The sequence below is a fragment of the Amphiura filiformis genome, chromosome 13 (genome assembly GCF_039555335.1).
Source record: "Amphiura filiformis chromosome 13, Afil_fr2py, whole genome shotgun sequence".
NCBI classification, from domain to species: domain Eukaryota; kingdom Metazoa; phylum Echinodermata; class Ophiuroidea; order Amphilepidida; family Amphiuridae; genus Amphiura; species Amphiura filiformis.
This window is the reverse complement of record NC_092640.1, coordinates 37900157-37920027: the sequence shown is the minus strand read 5'-3', so window position 1 is coordinate 37920027 and position 19871 is coordinate 37900157. Positions and strand designations below refer to the sequence as shown.

At 35.6% G+C, this 19871-nt stretch overlaps 1 protein-coding gene across 1 annotated transcript in view; it reads right to left on the bottom strand.

The window, feature by feature from the left end:
• Positions 1-12990, bottom strand: part of LOC140168303 (CD151 antigen-like) — a 91968-nt gene extending 78978 nt beyond the window's left edge. The window contains exon 1 of the mRNA XM_072191657.1: positions 12848-12990. The gene's annotated coding sequence lies outside the window, so the exon portion shown is untranslated. The remainder of the gene's footprint in view (positions 1-12847) is intronic.
• Between the last annotated feature and the right edge of the window lie 6881 nt (positions 12991-19871).

Genomic DNA, 19871 nt, shown 5'->3' with positions numbered 1-19871 from the left:
TGGGGATTGATGTTCTCTGACTGCAGTCAGAGGGCTTACCAGTAGGCTAGTAGTGGCATACAGGTAGTTCATATACATGTACTTATTCAGCAATCATAGCTCAGTTGTGGAGTACTAGTTCTTTGGTTGAATCACCACCTTCTTGACTGATCAGAAGACCTGTGTTTTATATAGGCTTACTGCATACACTGCCTACCTTTTTGCAGCTATGTGGAGCCAATGTGGGGCAGTGCAGTCCGGGGGGGTTGTGCAGTCATGTGACCTCCGTGACGGCCTGGGTATTCCTTTAAAGGGATTTTTATTCCTACATCATACATGTATGCAACAAAAATTCTTGTCAGTGTTAAGGTTTTAAATCATTTAGTGTACCGGTACCATATGTGATGGCATGCATGGAGTGGCAGTACTAGTTTGTTTTCCATCAAGCTGACAATTAAAATCTGGTAGCAATGATGTTACTATCTGTCACGCTCTGTTGCTAATTATTCCCTAGCCCATAATTGACAGCAACTTACACATTGATTAGTGCACTGCCAGTAAAACACCTTGAATCACAAAGGTGATGTGATCAAGCTAAATTCATGAGTCATTTGTCGCTAATACTATAATTGATATCGAGATTGACCAATTGCTCAACTTCATTTGAATATTATCGTTTTGAGCAACACTAAAATCCGGAGGGGATGCGCATCTTTTTTAGTGGGTATGTTCGCCTGAATTTTTGAGGTGGTGGGCTCCAGGAGCAGACGGCGTACCGGTAAAAGGGGGCCTTTTGGAGCTGCGAACAAATAAAAGGGGGTCTTTTAGAGCAACAAACAGTCAAAATCAAGGGTCTTGCTTTTACCTTGGCTTTCTGGTTGAAAATCACCTGGGAAAAAAAAACAGAAATGTGTGGAATGAACAGGAATGAACGATTTAGGGGTCTTTTAGAGCTGAAATTTTCAAAATCAAGGGTCTTTCAGAGCTCAATTTTGGTCAAATTTAGGGGGTCTTTTGGAGGGCAAAAAAAATGCAAAAAGAGGGTCTTTCCAGGGGAACATACATGTATGGTCATTTGTGTTAAGTGCATCACCCTCCCCCCAGACTAACCAATATATAATCGTACATCCATTGGGGATGGATTTTCATCAAACAAAGCTCTTAAAAAAAAATATCTTAAAAATCTAACTTTGGATTTGTCCAACAAATGACTCAATAGACTCCAACCTCACTTATCAAGGGACCAAGCAATGGTGGAATAAGTGAAGAAATCTGCATATGGCGACAAAAAAAACACGTAAACAAATATATAATATATGCTAATAATTGAGAAACCCTGATGTAGGTCACTAATTAGGCCTATCGAAACTAAAATTTAAAATGAAAACCAAATGAACTTCCTTTTGATTTGCTTTTGGATTGGATACATTTCAAGTGGGTAATTCCCCATTTCTTTTATTCGAATTGAAATCAACCTCTAAATAATCCTTTAAAAAACACACAATCCTCTTCTCTCCCCCACAAAAAACATGAGAAATTCTGCTGCAGTGTAGAGCTTGCTTCTGAATTTGACCATCAATAATATTTTTATCATTAGGTACTTCGCATTTATAAGGGAAAAAAAAAAATTGTTGTGTTGCCCTCAACCGTCCGACCCTAAATCCTGAAAAATCAGGGTCGGGGTTTTTTTTTTGAATGATGATTTTTACAGATTTGTTCAAAAAATCAATGTTTTTCACTTATAATTAATATTTTATTGAAAGACTAGTCTTTAATTGATGTCTAACAGGTATCCAGTTCGGACAAAATTGTCCCCTAATTGAAGAAGCATAGGGTTCAATGCCCCAGTAAAAGTTACCAGAACTCTTTATAAATAGTTCCCTGATCAGGAGTGATCTTGAGTATGGTAGCTGTCTTTGGAGCGGTACATCCAAACATAACATCCAAATGTTGGAAGGAGTCCAAAGACGAGCTACCAAATTCATTTTACATTATCCTGATCAGGATTATAAGGAGAGGCTTACCAATTTGGACTTACTCCCCCTTACTCTCAGGAGAGACAAAAGTGATCTCTTGTTTTTTTACAGATGTAGGGAGGGTCACTATGATATTAATGTCAATAATTATGTTAAATTCAGCCAAGGGAATGGGAAGGACCATCCCACCACTAGATTATCTTCCGATCCATTTAAACTCAAAATTCAACGTTGCAAAACCGAAGCCCACATGACTTTTTATTTTAATCGCATTGTGCAGCTTTGGAATCAGCTGCCTTTGTCTACAAGGACAGCCGGTTCCTTTTCTTCCTTCAAATCCGGGGTGGTTGAATTTTTGAATTCTCATTTTACTCAAAATTTTTGTTCTTTGAAAACATGCTCTTGGAGCTCTTACTGCAGATGCTCGAATTGCAGGCTTATTTAATTTGGGATGGGGCTGTGATGGGTTTTTTTTCCAATAATTTGTTTTCAAAAATCGAAAGGTGGGATGGTCCTAGAGGTGATTTTGCACCTGTTTGTCCCATTCTTTTCGCTGGCATTTTATTCTTTACTTTGTCTTGATTATTAGTATGTGCAATATTTATATAATATATTTATCTTTGTAATTGTATATGAGCCAGTGATGAAGCATAATAAATAAATAAATATAAATAAATAAAAAACTGAAGGCTTAAAAAAAAATTTAAAAAAAAAAAGAAATCCTACCGTGTCCGACCCAACTTTCCCATTTTCCCACTTGAGGGCAACACAACAATATATTTTTTTGGCCTAACAGAACCTAAATTCACACTCACAAGTTTGAATTCATTATTGTGATTGTTCAAAATTGAAATTAAAAAGTGTGTTTTTGCAGTTACAAAAATGCTGAGAATTTGTGTATTTTTTTACTCAGAACACAATCTGAATTCGCTTCACCTATGGAACGCTGGAACGTGTGTCCTTTCTCTATTGGACAAAATGGCATCTAGAACTAGAAGACTGCACTTTATTTTAATCCCGTATTTTACAAACTTGGGAAAACTGTGAAAAATAATTTAACTTGATAGGCTGTATAAGGGTGTAGTTGCAAACAGCTTAGGGTACCAGCTTATTTGATGCAGCTTGCTGTTCTGAGTAATTTGACACCAATTTTATTGAAATCGGCCAAAAATTGAGACAGTGCCGGCCAAATAACGACACACAAGGGGGGGGGGGGCAGATTTGACCTTTATTTTCTAGTTTTAAGGGAATTTTATCACATTAAGGATTATGTAATGCATTTTTGGTATCTACTTACATAGTTTTAGGTACAGGAAGGTCATTTGTGCATTTTGTGTCAAATGAAGCTTTTTAGTGTCCTTAAGGGATCTAAAATGAGCGTTTCTTGCGTTTCGACAGTATTTTTGTGGGACATGAGAGCACCTCAGACCTATCGAATTGCATTCTGAACACGAAGCATGTCTTTCTGATATCAAATAATTTTCATTTTTGAAAATCACAATATAATACAAATTTTATGACAAATTATAAAAATTTGATATTTTTCAAATTTTGATGATATATAACAGTATTCGAGTAAATTATATAAATCTAATGACATATTCTAAAAGTGTATGTAGCAGGTAGCAAAAGTCGACGGTCAATTGAAAATTTTGACCTTTCATATTGAAGATATGGATTTTTTCCCAAAAGACCTAATTTTTTTTGGTGTTTTGGGAAAAAAATCCATATCTTCAATACCAAAGGTCAAAATTTTCAATTGATCGTCGGCTTTTCATCCCACCTAAATACACTTTAAGTATAAATCATCAGATTTATAAAGTTTACTTCAAGTACTGTTAAATATCAAAAATGTCAATTTTTAATGATTTGCCATAAAATGTGTATTAAATTGCAAATTTCAAAAAATCAAAATTATTTGATATCAGAATGACATTCTTCGTATTCAGAATGCAATTGATATGTCTGATGTGCTCTAATGTCCCACAATAAATACTGTCCAAACGCTCATACCCCAGCCCTTAAGATTAACAATTTTGAGTAAAATTAGGCAGTGAGGGCGCTTTACCTTTTAGCGACCACTTTCGCAACCATTTTTGATTTTTAAGTTAATCATACTAGAGATAATCATCCATATTCTTAAATTTTCAGCCATTTATCACATTTGGTGTGGCCGTGGCGCTAGTTTTTAATACAGGGATAACCTGCCCATAGCAATATACAGGGGTCAACGACCTTTGTATCACATGTAAGTTAATGGAAGCGTCTCTACACATTTTCAAATGGGTACCACGCACAAGTGAAATAAGGTTCGGAGTTCAAATTTGGACAGATGCTGTTATTTATCAGTAGCTTTGATTTGATAATAAGAAATGATAAAATTTTCGTAGGGGGGATACGTAACAGCTATTAGGCTGAACAGCGCCCTCAACATACGATTTGTGTAAAAATTGCATAAATATATCCAGGGGACCCAAAATCATGTAAATAATCATTAGAATCCAACAAACAGCAAAGAAAACGCCCATAATTGTCAACATAGTAAAAAAAGGGGATCCCAAGAAATCCCCCTTAAACGCGTAGTTTTTTGGCCCACACTCTCTCATTTTTCAACCGATATATTTTTTTTAAAGGTGTCAAAATGCTCAGGAGGATTAGCTGCTTCAATTCAGCTGGTACCCTAAGCTTTTTGAAATATCACCCTTTTTTGGGGGGCTGTACAGCCTATCACTAATTTAAGTTACCTGACATTTGTATTCTATATATTTGGTACCTTTAGCTCACACGCAGTGGCGTAGCCAAGAGAGGGCAAGGAGGGGCTGTTCCCCCTGTGAGAGGTCCCCCCACAAGCTGCTGAGAAAATATTGATTATAGGCCTATTAACTGTTAACCACAACCTTTGTATTTAAAGCCCTATATAAAAAATTTTAAATAACATTCTTCCCGGTCATCTTTTTCTAAATTCTATTAAATCACTTTTCTTTTTTTTTTTTTATATCACTGACTGAACATGATTTTGCTTTCAGTATACAGGAAAAAGTGTCAATATATATTCCAATCACTGCTTCTAGCCAGAGAGGATATCTTACCCTTCCCAGAATCCTTTGCAACATGATATATCACCTCGTTTCATCAAATTTAATATGACATTGGTAGTGAGGTTCCCTTTGCTTTTATTTTGAGAATAAACCGACTAAACATGGGTCGATATTCAACAAATAATAATTTGCAAGATCAGGATGTGCTCTGTTCATTCATAGACCATTTTAAATGGTCTATGGTTCATTGTACCATATTCATTCCAATAAGCGCCCAGGGCGCTTAACAAAGTCATTTTGGGTGGGTGCTTATTTTTTACCTGGTTTACCTAATTTTTCGTGAGGGGCTTTTATTAGAGACAAATGTACGTATGTTATAAAAGGGTTCTGACACGTTCTAGAAGCTTTTCTGATGTTGAAAATGCATTGCAAGTTTACACAGGATGTGCAGTCCTCCAGCTACATGTATTTCACTGTATCAACGTCAAATTGAAAATACCCTGGGTGGGCGCTTATTGGGGCATGGGCGCTTATTGGAATGAATACGGTAGTACTTTTTGTCACTATCAACCCATGTTGCACTAGTGTAGATAGAAAACCAGTACAAAAAACTGAAATGGAAGAAATGCATTGTGGGAAGTGTACTTGTGTATCTCCTCTGGCTTCAAGTGCTGTAACACTTTTTAATGTTTACATTGCTGTAAGTACAAATAACACTTCCCCTGACTTGACAGTGAATGATAACCAAGTTTACATAGTGTAGATAAAACGTTGATAAAATTAAGGTCACATCTATCTCCAGATTCAGTCTGAAGCTGAAATCTGAACTAAAAGAGTTTTGCATTTTTGTGGGGAGGATTTCAATAAAATTGGAGGTGACACGCCTGTATGTGAGCCGTCAAAATGGCACCTTTTCAGCAGCAATGTCACCCAAGACCCCCATATATTTGTTTTCAAATCCATCCTCTTGTCACCTAAAGACCCCTTATTTTGCCAACTTGAATTCAGTCTCAGAAGTAAGAGCGACCTCAGCTGCTCAAATCTATGTGGTGAATGTGATCTACTCCCTATTCCAGAAAAATAGAGCACTAATTTTTTGGGATAAAAAAATATCATCCTGTTTTGCCAAATGAAACATAGCTAAATCTAATCCTTTAGTTAGTCGTAACTGGCAGTAAAAGAAAAATTTTAATATTTGGCCAATTTTTGGAATTAAGGGCCAAAAACATGCGTTTTTAGGGTGTTTTTCATATGCTGTGACAATATATCAAGCCCTAAAACTTGTACTAAAACTAATTTCAGTTGATGCATTCTAGTTTTCGGAAAAGACATATGTGTACATCCATATCAAAACGATGCACTTGTCGGCTGCTACATGTACATGTGTCTCATTTCACAAAATAGCTAGGAATAAATACCAGACTCATCTCAAGTGGGGGTCACTTCAAATCATGCCCAAGTCACATGGTTTAGGAAATAGGAATATGTTCTCTGTATTCCTAAATCAAGTGACTTCGGTATGATTTGAGGTGACCTTCACTTGAGATGAGTCTGGTATTTATTCCTAGCTATATGTGCATCGTTTTGATATGGATGTACACATATTTCATTTTTATAACCAATTATTTAATTATAGTAACACAAAAAAGTGGGAATTAGAGCAAAATGGCGGCATCTACTCTAGATTTTGAATGCTTAGACTTGTTACAAGTCTTTGATTTTTGTGAGTCGATTGTCAGAAAACATGCCAAGGCCAAAATGCATGTTTTTGGCTCTTTTTTCAAGAAATTGGCCAAATATTAAAATTTTTCTTTTATTGCCAGTTAGGACTAACTGAAGGATTAGGATTTAGCTATGTTTCATTTGTCAAAACAAGATCAATTTTTCTTTATTCCAAAAAAATAGTTCTGTATTTATCTGGAATAGGGAGTAGATGTAAATATGGGAAACGTACATATATACTGTGAGTTGTACACATAAAAACACACATTTATTTCTAGAATTTTGATCCACTAAAATGACTAGTGGGTTCTCTTCTTGGATTGATTAAAACTTTAGAATGTTGACTGTCTCCATTAAACACTCCAACAGTAAAGGATAGGGCCTAGATAGGGTGCAACGACCCCATAATTGATGTCCCAAAGCACCATAGGCCTGGCATGTTTTATTACATTTTTCTCTCAAAGAATGCCTCATGTATATGTGTGCATGTACGTCATGTTTCAGTAGCCCAACTGCATCACATGTACCCGTATGTAATACAGGTATCTTGACCACCCACCTTTTAACCACAAAAAATTCTTGTTCTTCATTTTTTCCCAAAACATAAGGAATTCTAAAGAAATTTTACCATTTTCGCCAGCCCTTTCTCGTCTGCTACCTGTTTCAGGTTTGTTTTCAGTTTACTCAAGAGATTATATTTTAGTGGTATTGGAATGATTTTTTTTTTTACTTTTTGTGGTTAAATTTTTTTTAAATATTTTAATTGATTTGTTAGAAAAGTAAGTATGTTTTGCCGTTTCAACGAGCTAAAACGAGTGAGTATTACCAAAGTTATGTTTGAACTAATTAATTATGACTTTAAAAGTTTAAAGGCCTAAATGTAACAATAATAGTTAATATATATAGCATCATATGGTCAGCAGAAGAAAATCTGACATCACCTATGATGTCATATCAGTGTCCTTGACCGGGGTCCTTACTCCTTGACCACTGAACAGCATGATATCATGTTGATAACAGATCTATAGAATCAAAATCTTCATCATATCCTCGGATCATATCACAGATTCTCAACAATCTGTGATCATATGGACCATATTGATGTGAAAGTAGTTATCTATCATATCCTGTGTCGTTTTATGGATAAAAATGACTCAAAATGTTATTGATGAAATGGTTGCTATCATAAACATCAGTTTTGTCTTTTCAACGGGAAAAATCCGATGCAAAATAAAGTTTTTAGGGCCTAGCTATAATATGGGCATAATTTATGCATATAGTATTGAACAATGTACCCCATTTGACATGCACTTATAGATAAATAAATTGTCTTACTTTATTAATTTAATAACTTCTTTATTATAAATAAAATGACACATAACTATTTGATTCATAAAATTACATTCAACAAAATGATTGAAGAGAAAACACACAAGGCACTAGGCATACTGTTATAGAATGGAGTATGTAAGATGCCATGTCCATAGCTTCGCAGGAGTTTCCGACTAGCAATCAACATGATCAGCACATTCAGAAAAACACAGTTTAAGAGTGAAGATTGTAGTGAGTAACCAGTCCTTTATAAATGTGCTGGCCACTATCTATTATAATATAGTAGGCTTAAACTATACATTGCGAATTAATTAAGTTATTTTAAAATAAAATGTACATGTAAGTTAACTCAAACCGCAGTGTATATATCGAAAGCAGTGAAATCGGACATTCCTAAGCGAAGATATTGAGTTCGTAAGTTCTGGTATTACAAAATTGGAAATTGAGATATCGTGGGTAAAAAGCTGAAAAGACAAAAAAAACCAACGACAACAACAACAACAACAACAACAAAACAAACAGACCAGAACAATTTGGAGTACATGTAATGAATTAAAAGAGTTGACATGAGATTAGGAATTAATGTTTTCTGCTGTTTCAGTGTGCATGTTCTCACCGTTGATGGTTTGGTGGACTGTCATGTAGATGTAAGCGTGATCCTAAAAATGCCTTTCACATTGACCAAAACTAATTACAAGACCTCTTCTACATTGAGGCTGGCTTTCCCTTTTAAAGGGAATTTTTATTAACATAAAATCCAAAATGTTTTGGCCGATGGGATAATGAATTGTGCAATTTGCATTCTGGACACATTACACCAGGGCGGGACTTCACAGGTATTTAGATGTCAAGTGTGTGGTTGACATCCCCAGAGGCATTCACCACCCACTGACATAGGAGTGAGATTGATCCACAACATGTTCATCTATCAAGGCACAGTTCTTTAACCCCAATATATTTGGACATTCATTGAATGACCTTAGAAAATATGGGTACAAAAACTCATGTACTCTGCAACTTGAGGTCAAATTTTGCATTATGATTGTTAATTGAGGTTTTTGGACTATTCCATTGGGTTGTTGATGCCATTGTGATCCATAGTGATAGGAGATTGACATCGTACTCACTATTGTCAGTTAAATAGGCAAGGAAGTCTGCATATTAGAGCAATTTGCTTGTATTTGCGTGACCTGATTTACCCCTGCAAGAGTCACACACCCTCAAAATGGGTAGGCCTGGCCTACTGAGTAAAATTTAAAAATAGGAAGGCCCAGAGTCCTTAAATTTGGTGAATGTGACCCATTTAGGCCTAAGCATTTTGTTCCACTTTATGAAAATGTATAAAATTTTCAACATTTTTTCAACACAATAAACACACTTTTTCAGTAAAATCAGCTTTTATTTTTTTAAACAAACAATTCTGAGTAATTTCATGGTATTTCCAGCCCTTAAATAAGTACTGATAAATAAATGCGAAATTATATAAAACATAATCTTCATCCATGCACGGTGCACTTGTGGCATTGTATTTTTTAAACACAGTTCTTGGTTTTCATTTGACCTGATTCACTCATGGAAGAGAGTATGTAGGCCTACATGTGTAGGCCTACATGTACATGTACACTCAAAATGGGTACCAAGTAAATTTTGAGGACCACCTTTCTTTATTGCTATTTTAAATAACCCTTGGTATTTTTGTTTGTTTTGTTGTCTTTCTTTTTTTAGGATGAACCAAAACAAAGCACCAAAATTGGCTGTTTTCATGTGGTCTTTTAAGGGAAAGTTTAAGTGCTGTGTCTTCCATTTAGTAACCCATGATATTTGTGAATGCATTCATATGATTTTTTGCTGAATTTTGCCACTCAGCACAAAAGCGTACCGCATACACTCTGCTCTTGGATCCACAAGAATAATTGCCAAATTGTATGTATTGATGGTGGTACAGCTGGAACTTAAAATCTAATTTATGAATAATTAAGGGGGTACTACACCCCTGCCCAATTTTGTGCCTATTTTTGCATTTTTCTCAAAAATTATAGAGCATTGGTGACAAGTAAGATATGTATATTATGGGGGCAATGACTACAAGTTAACTACTGCACTGGAAATTTTATTTCAGCACAGACAACAGTTGTGGAGTTACAGTCAAAAATGAGGAAAACCAATATTTGATCAATAAATCAATAACTACTTGCCTTGAGTTGCTGAATTTTCAGTGTAGTAGTTGTAGTCCTTGCCCCTATAATATAAATATGTCACCTATGCGCTATAATTTTTGAGAAAAATGCAAAAATAGGCACAAAATTGGCCAGGGGTGAAGTACCCCCTTAAACTTTTTAAAAAGAATATTTTGTCTAAACCTACAATGTATACATTTTACATAAAAATGCTGTCACATGGCTCAAACATACATTGGATTTATGCAACCAACTTACCAAGCGACCAACATGGGCACACACAAAAGCAGGCAGGTGAAGGCATGCATGCAATGAGTCATTCAAGAGCAACACTCAATTCCAAGGTCAGGTCTATACAGGCACAAATGACAGATCACAAAGGAATTACGCTCAACTAAATCAAGTAATTGTACACCAATTAATCAATTGTATCTGGGTCCTAGATCTGGGGATTCTGGGTGAAGTATTTGGTCAAATTGACCAGGCCCAGAATTTATTTTGGAGGAGCAGCGGGCTCAAATTATGTGAGCCTTACTGATTTTTTTTCTTTTAAAAAAAAATTGATGGTTTTCAACATTTTTGTAACATAAAAAAGTGGACCTTTATTTTCATTCAGCATTTGTGGTACATTTCCCTTACATTGACCAGGCATGTATACATACTTGTGTAAACAAAAGGAATATAGGCCTATGGTATATTTGCGCATTGTTATTTACGCAGTACCGGCAGCAGCTTGGAACGCGGAAAAAAAGGAATGTAGTGCAAAAATGTCGACTTTTACAGTATTGTAGACTGCTCTGCATTCCCTTTTTGATAAATAATTCATATCATTCCATGCATAAAACAAACATCCCAGTGACTGCCCTGTCAAGAGGGAAAAAAAAAACATTTTTTTTCATGGTTGGATCAGATGATCAGAACAGGATTGGTGGATTTTCCATGGTCAGAGGTAGGGTAGGGTGTAAATTCACGGTTATTTGTCAAGGGGGTACTACACCCCTGGCCAATTAAAAAAAAATGTAGATATTTATATAGCACTTTATGCCGTAAACAGCCTCAAAGCGCTTTACATTTATTCCGCCGTCATTAGAATATGTCGGAACCACGTTTGCAGCCTACAATTGGCGCAGGGTTCATCAGTACAACGACTGTGACAACCCCTAACAGCTTCCCATTGCACCTGGGTGGGGTAAGGCAAGCGAGGCAAAGCGCCTTGCCCAAGGGCGCAACACGGTGGTGGGACGGGGACTCGAACCCATGCACATCAAGTAAGCTCTCAGATTATGAATCCAAGGCCGTAACCACTGAGCCACCGTGCCTATTTTTGCATTTTTCTTAAAAATTATAGCACATTTGGTGACAAGTAAGATACATATTATAGGGGCAAGGACTACAACTACTGTACACTGAAAATTCAGCAACTCAAGGAAAGTAGTTATTGATTTATTGATCAAATATTGGTTTTCCCTCATTTTTGACTGTAAATCCCCAACTGTTGTCGGTGCTGAAATAAAATTTCCAGTGCATTAGTTGTAGTCCTTGCCCTAAATATACATATCTTACTTGTCACCAATGCACTATAATTTTTGAAAAAAAGGTTAAAATAGGCACAAAATTGGGCAGGGGTGTAGTACCCTTAAACGGACCACAATCCGTCGGTTACTGTGTAGGCCTAAACATACCAGATGTAAAAAAAAAAAAAAATTAAATATTTTTTTTTTTTTTTCAACTACGCATAAACATGGTACAAACATTGGTAAATCAAACAAATTCCCAACAAATCACACGGCCTGCAGCCCTGCACCTGTCAATCATGGAGGAGATTGCGTTATTTCTCCCTCCCAATGCTCTTGATCAGCAACTGCACTTCAGAGCAATTATGATCATATGGCTGTCAAAACACAAGTAACTAAAAAAAGTACCGGTACACTTTTTATGAATATGTTTCTGTACGCAACGGAGGTGTTTTTGTGAATTGTCACGCTAGCTGAGAATGGGATAGGAATTAAATTTTCAGTTTTTATATCACATTATCAGAGATACATCAAACGCTTGTGTTCAAAATCCAAAAGCCTCTACATAATTTTTAGTTCTGGGTTGTCCGAAATATTCACTAACGGTCTAAGCTTGCGAGGGCATCCGTGAGCAAATTCGTAGCTAGTGTTTCTCGAGCAAGTTCTGGGCTGAGTCTCCAAAATGTATCACACATGTAATACCGGTATGTCCGCAAAATGTGTACCGTACAGAACTGCCCTACAGTCACAAATGCAGTTGCCCCCCCGCCTAGCCCGAGGTACTCACACCTCCGTCACTACGATTTCCACTGACTGGCCTTCTCCATGTCGAAGACGAAGGCCATGATGTGTCGGGCTACCCCCACCCCCACTAATGATTCTGTTTACATTATTACATCTAGACATGGTATTGTCACATGATACATGTGATATAGCCATCATGCAGTCAGTGACAGCAGGCGATTTTCCCTGCAGTACGTGAACAGGTCTGGGGTAAGTTTACATTGGCTTTGCATTGCCATTGCATTGGATGATGGATAAAATTAGCTCAGCCAGTCACTGCAGAAAACTGTCATTTTCAGTGTGATTTGTAGCTCACATATACTTACGGAATGCACCTCAGGTTGATATATTGTCTCCTCTATATCCTTAACTTCCTAGATATAAATAATATTCCTTAGGTATGGTCATAGGTGAGATAAAATATTACTTCCACAGGATCAATGTGGAGAGATGTTTGACGCCCAAATATAAACACTGCCGCAGGTGTCTAAATGTTTCTAGTTTCTTTTCTTAGATTCTCAATGTAAACTTTTCTCTCTTCTTGAAGCAAAATATGTGTGCATTACTTTTATTGAGAGACAAAATCTATAGTAATTGATCGTGTTTGTAAATATATACATAAGTTTGCTTTGAAAAATTATGTTTGTCGCTTTGTCGTGTAATTATTTTACTGTAAGTTTTTCTCAAAGTTAGAAAGACATAATTGATTGAAAATGAAAGTGTAAATGAGGGCGCTACAGTTTTTTTTTTTCTTGCTCAGATAAGGCACTCAGATGGACTTATGAATCAATGGATTTCCAAGTTAGTTTTCTGAAAATGGCTGGAATTTGCCAATGTTACTGGAAAAGGCTTGAAAATGTATTAATTAAATTGATGAAAATCACGAAATTTTCCCAAATAACCTATCAAATTGAGGATTTTCGATTGAAATATCTTTCTGCTGCATTTTTTTATGCCTTTGGACACTAAAATCTGGATTTCCAACTCTGGGTTCCAACTCTGAACTCCTGTGTGCATCCATTTTCCGGGATGTGATATGCAGCTGGTGATATGTAGTAATTCAGACGAATTCAGAATGACATACCTTAAACTTCGGTCAGCGCCGCGCCGGGGTAACTTCTGGCGGTATTTCTCTTTAAACAGTCTTATTTCCAAACAGCAATATTGTTTTAGTCATATTATTTAGTGTCAATTTCAGTGGCGTAACTAGACATTTTCATTTGGGGGGGGGCAAGCGGGGCAAACATAATAAACGAAAATTTTTGGCATATTGAAGCTAAACTGGTGACATATGGTAAAAAAGTGGAATAAATGCGCGCAAAAATGTGTGTTTTTTAAGGTTAAAATGACCAGATATGAGGTTAATTAATAACTCTCAGAAGTAGGCCTACTTTAACTTTTTCATTTGGGAGGGCAAACAGGGGCAAGGGTTCAAAATGTGGGGCTCCAGCCCCCCCCCCCTGCCCCAAATGGGCATTTTTACATTTTTTTTTTCAAAAAAAGTAAAAATCGATCTTTGGGAGCAAGGAAAGGATATGTGCTTGGTTAATTTAGCAAAGGGTCAAACAACAACTTGCCAATATACAGCAAAGATCAATTTTTTTTTCTTCTTCATGGAATGTAATATATAGGCCAACTCTGACCAAAGTTGCCCAAAATATGGGGAAACCCCAAATGCGGGGAAACTTTGGTCTGACTTTTTTAACCCCTAGGGCACCCTTAAAAATAATTTTAAAAATCTTGTCAACTTCAAGGTGTAGAGGGGAACCCTAATGTCCTAAATAACAGTTAATTAGAAATATAATTGGTTTCGTTGGGAAGCAGTGGTTTTAAAACTCTGAAAATTGCCCAAAGTTACCCCTATTTTACGGTGTTAATGTCCCCAATAGAACTCCACTGAAGATGACAATCATCTATGCTATCTACTGAAGATAATAATCACCTATGCTATCTACTGAAGATAACAATTATATTAATCAACTATGCTATCTACTAAAGATGACGATCACCTATGCTATCTACCGTACTGAAGATAATAATCACCATGCTAGGAGGAGGAATTCCCAATTCATTGATTTGTTTTTTCAAGTGGGGTGGGGGGAAAGCCCAAGGTTGGGGGGAAGGCATATTTCTCAAGTAAGGTTATGGTTGTTTACTCAAATTTACTGAATAATAGCATAACAACCCTTTGGGAGAGGAATGCGAACCATACTATATCCACTGAAGATAAAATTATCATCTATGCTATCTACTGAAGATGGCAATCACCTGTGCTATCTACTGAAGATGGCAATCACCTGTGCTATCTACTGAAGATGGCAATCACCTGTGCTATCTACTGAAGATAGCAATCACCTATGCTATCTACTGAATATAACAATCACATAATGCTATCTAGGCTACTGAAGACGACAATCACCTATGCTATCTACTGAAGATAACAACCACCTGTGCTATCTACTGAAGATGGCAATAATCTTTGCTATCTACTGAAGATGACAATAATCTTTGCTATCTACTGAAGATGACAAACCCCTTTGCTATATATCTAGGCCTACTGAATATGACAATCACCTATGTTCCCAGCAAACACAAAATGTTTTCGACATCATTCGCAAAAGGTTTTAAAAGGTTGTCAGAAAACGTTTAAATGTCGGGTATGTCCTAAATAACAGTTAATTAGAAATATAATTGGTTTCGTTGGGAAGCAGTGGTTTTAAAACTCTGAAAATTGCCCAAAGTTACCCCTATTTTACGGTGTTAATGTCCCCAATAGAACTCCACTGAAGATGACAATCACCTATGCTATCTACTGAAGATAATAATCACCTATGCTATCTACTGAAGATAACAATTATATTAATCAACTATGCTATCTACTAAAGATGACGATCACCTATGCTATCTACCGTACTGAAGATAATAATCACCATGCTAGGAGGAGGAATTCCCCAATTCATTGATTTGTTTTTTCAAGTGGGGTGGGGGGAAAGCCCAAAGTTGGGGGGAAGGCATATTTCTCAAGTAAGGTTATGGTTGTTTACTCAAATTTACTGAATAATAGCATAGCAACCCTTTGGGAGAGGAATGCGAACCATGCTATATCCACTGAAGATAAAATTATCATCTATGCTATCTACTGAAGATGGCAATCACCTGTGCTATCTACTGAAGATGGCAATCACCTGTGCTATCTACTGAAGATAGCAATCACCTATGCTATCTACTGAATATAACAATCACATAATGCTATCTAGGCTACTGAAGACGACAATCACCTATGCTATCTACTGAAGATAACAACCACCTGTGCTATCTACTGAAGATGGCAATAATCTTTGCTATCTACTGAAGATGACAATAATCTTTGCTATCTACTGAAGATGACAAACCCCTTTGCTATATATCTAGGCCTACTGAATATGACAATCACCTATGTTCCCAGCAAACACAAAATGTTTTCGACATCATTCGCAAAAGGTTTTAAAAGGTTGTCAGAAAACGTTTAAATGTCGGGTTATATAAAGGGTATATTAAGAGTATAAAACGTTTTCATAACCTTAAAAAAACATTTTTTGATAATCTATTGCTCAGCAAACAAAAATGTTTTACAGAAAACGTTTAAACGTCGGGTTATATAAATGGTATAAAAACGTTTTAATAACATTCCAAAAACATTCTTGAAAACTTAATACAAAATATTCTAAACAGAATGTTATTTTGGGGTTGAAAAAATATTTTGCAAAAAATGTTTGCCCTAAATATTTTCAATAACGTTTTAAAAACGTTTTCATGACCTTTATATAACCCGACATTTAAATGTTATTAAAAGGTTTTGAAAAATACATTTTAAGAACATTTCTGTGTTTGCTGGGTTCAAACATTTTGACATAATGTTATTTAAGTATTGACACAATATTTGGCAAAAATGATTACAAAAACAGTTTACAATAACATTTTTGAAAACATTTAAAAATATTGTTGTAGTGTGTTTTCATACAAAACGTTTTAAAACGTTATCATGACCTTTATATAACCCGACATTTTAATGTTATTAAAACGTTTTTACCTAAACCAAAAGCCAAAATATAACTTATTTAAAACGTTTTTAAAACGTTTTTGTGTTTGCTGGGTTATCTATTGAAGATTACAACCGCCTATGCTATCTACTGAAGATGACAATCATCTTTGCTATCTACTAAAGATGACAAATACCTATGTTATCTACTGAAGATAACAAACACCTTTGCTATCTACTGAGGATGACAATCACCTATGCTGTCTACTGAAGATGACAATCACCTATTCTATCTACTGAAGATAACAACCGCCTATGCTATCTATTGAAGATGACAATCATCTTTGCTATCTACTGAAGATGACAATCACCTATGCTATCTACTGAAGATGACAATCATATTTGCTATCTACTGAAGATGACAATTACATATGCTATCTACTGAAGATAACAAACACCTTTGCTATCCCAGGTTTGCTATCTACTGAAGATGACAATCACCTATACTATCTACTGAAGATGACAATCACCTATGCTATCTACTGAAGATGACAATCATTTTTGCTATCTACTGAAGATGATAATCATCTTTGCTATCTACTGAAGATAACAATCACCTATGCTATCTACTGAATATGACAATCATTTTTGCTATCTACTGAAGATGACAAGCATCTTTGCTATCTACTGAAGATGACAATCACCTATGCTATCTACTGAAGATGACAATCACCTATGCTATCTACTGAAGATGACAATCACCTATGCTATCTACTGACGATAACAACCGCCTATGCTATCTATTGAAGATGACAATCACCTGTGCTATAATACTGAAGTTAACAATCACCTATGCTATCTACTGAAGATGATAATCATCTGTGCTATCTGCTGAATATAACAATCACCTATGCTATCTACTGAAGATGACAATCACCTATGCTATCTACTGAAGATAACAACCGCCTATGCTATCTACTGAAGATAACAATCACCACTGCTATCTACTGAAGATAACAATCACTTATGCTATCTATGAATAATTATATCACATATGCTATCTACTGAAGATGACAATTACCAATGCTATCTACTGAAGATGACAATTACCTATCTACTGAATATAACAATCATCTGCACCATCTACTGAAGATAACAGTCACCTATATAATATTATGCTTTCTACTTTGGATGACAATCACCTATGCTATCTAATGAAAATGATAATCATCTTCTGAATATAATAATCAAGTGGCAGGGTCAGAATGTTGTTAGTGGTTACAATTTTTTTTGGCGGAAGGGGGAGGAGGAATTCTCCCATTCATTGTTTATTAAACTGGAGTGGGGGAAGCCCAAAGTTGGGGGCCAGACATATTTCTCAAGTAAGGTTATGCTTGTTTACTCAGACTTACTGAAAGTGGTAATGGTATAGCATGGGCTATTTTAACGTGCCTCACTGTCACGTACGTGACGAGATAAAATATTCGTGCAGTGACAATTAACCATCCGTGTAGATATGCTTTAATAGTAGACAATGGTAGAGCCTTTCTTACGGTCACATTCAGGTAAAAATGCCAATTTTTTAATTGTTGAAACGCACTCTACTTCATCAACACTTTTATCTCATTGCACGAACGTGACGGTGAGGCACGTTAAAATAGCCCCTGTGGTATAGCAAAACAACCCTTTGGGGGAGGAGTGTAAACCATGTGATATCCTTAATTTGGAAGATAACAATATGCTATCTACTGAAGATAACAATCACCTATGCTATCTACTGAATAGAACAATCACCTATGCTATCTACTGAATATAACAATCACTGTTGCTATCTACTGAAGATAACAATATGCTATGCTATCTACTGGAGATGACAATCACCTATATGCTATCTACTGAAGATGATAATTACCTATGCTATCTACTGAAGATAACATATGTATATGTTATCTGCTGAAGGTAATAATCATCAACTCATAATTAATAACCTATTTTGAATGGGTATTCAGCCTAGTAGTTTCATAAGCCTTGTACATCAAATGACATACACCACCTCTTTTTTGTAATAAATGTGATATCACACTGACAACATTTTTCTTCACACCATCAATTAGTGTAAACAACAACAACAGTTGGATTTGTTTATTTCAAATATAGAATAACAGTAATGCACACATTTGGTATAAATACTAGTATTACAATGCACACACAAACACATCAACATTTTAAAATGAATTCTATAGTTTTAACTATACTTAAAAGTATTCATCAATAGTAGAAATGAAGAAATTTTGTAAGGTTTCAACAGTTTCGCAATTTCATTGGGTGAGAGCGCAAGGACGATGTGCCATTTTTGGCAAAATTGACATTTTGTAGGAATATGAAAATATAGATAAATGCACATATTTTAAGCTATTTACAAGTCTTAAAAGCAATAGTTTTTTTTAATTCATTTAAAGCAATTCATTTTTAATTAATTTATAAATAATATAATAAATAAGAACAATTGAAACACAAAAAACACTTCTGCAACTGGTTCATGTGGCTCTCTTGCATTAACACAATGATACATATAAGGAAAAGTTATCCTGCCTGCAAAACAAACCCAGGACCTCTGGTTTGTGAGACGTGTGCTTTAACCCCTTAGCCAAGTGTGAGGGCTTCATAATTAGGCTAAATATCAGATACACAACCAACCACACCTGTTGAAACTATACAAAATTCACATTTTTAAAGCCTCAATTTTTGCATAAATATTGCAGGGAAGTACAATGTAGCTTTATAATAATGATTACATGGTTTGAAATAAAAGGAGTTTCTGCAATTAAATTCATCAGGATTGTCAATAAAACATCATTATTCTAAAATCCAAATTTGATAATAGTTAGCAATGCTTCCTGAAGTTCCTGTTAAAGGAGAATTTTGTGATTCTAGCAAATTCTCTTTTTATGGTACGTTTGGGTAGATATCTACGAAAAAAAGTTTATTCCAAAAATTCAAGTTGGTTCTGAATTTGCGTTTGCAAGTTATGCATAATTTTGAATGATATGAGAATATGACATTGTTCCATAGGCTACTGTGCTGTAATTTCGTTCCCGTCAGAACGTAAATTATACAAATTTGACAATATTTCTGCAAACTTGCAAAGCGAATGAATCTGCAAGAAATCATTTACACAAACATATAGCCCAAGTTTTTTCCAGTGGTATAAAAATTTCAACTTTATTTTAGAAAAAGGGGATGAGGCTATGGATCACAAAATGCCCTTTAAGGATTTGATCATGTATTTATGCAAAAAAAAGTAGTTCCCTTCTTCTTTGTATTTGGATGGG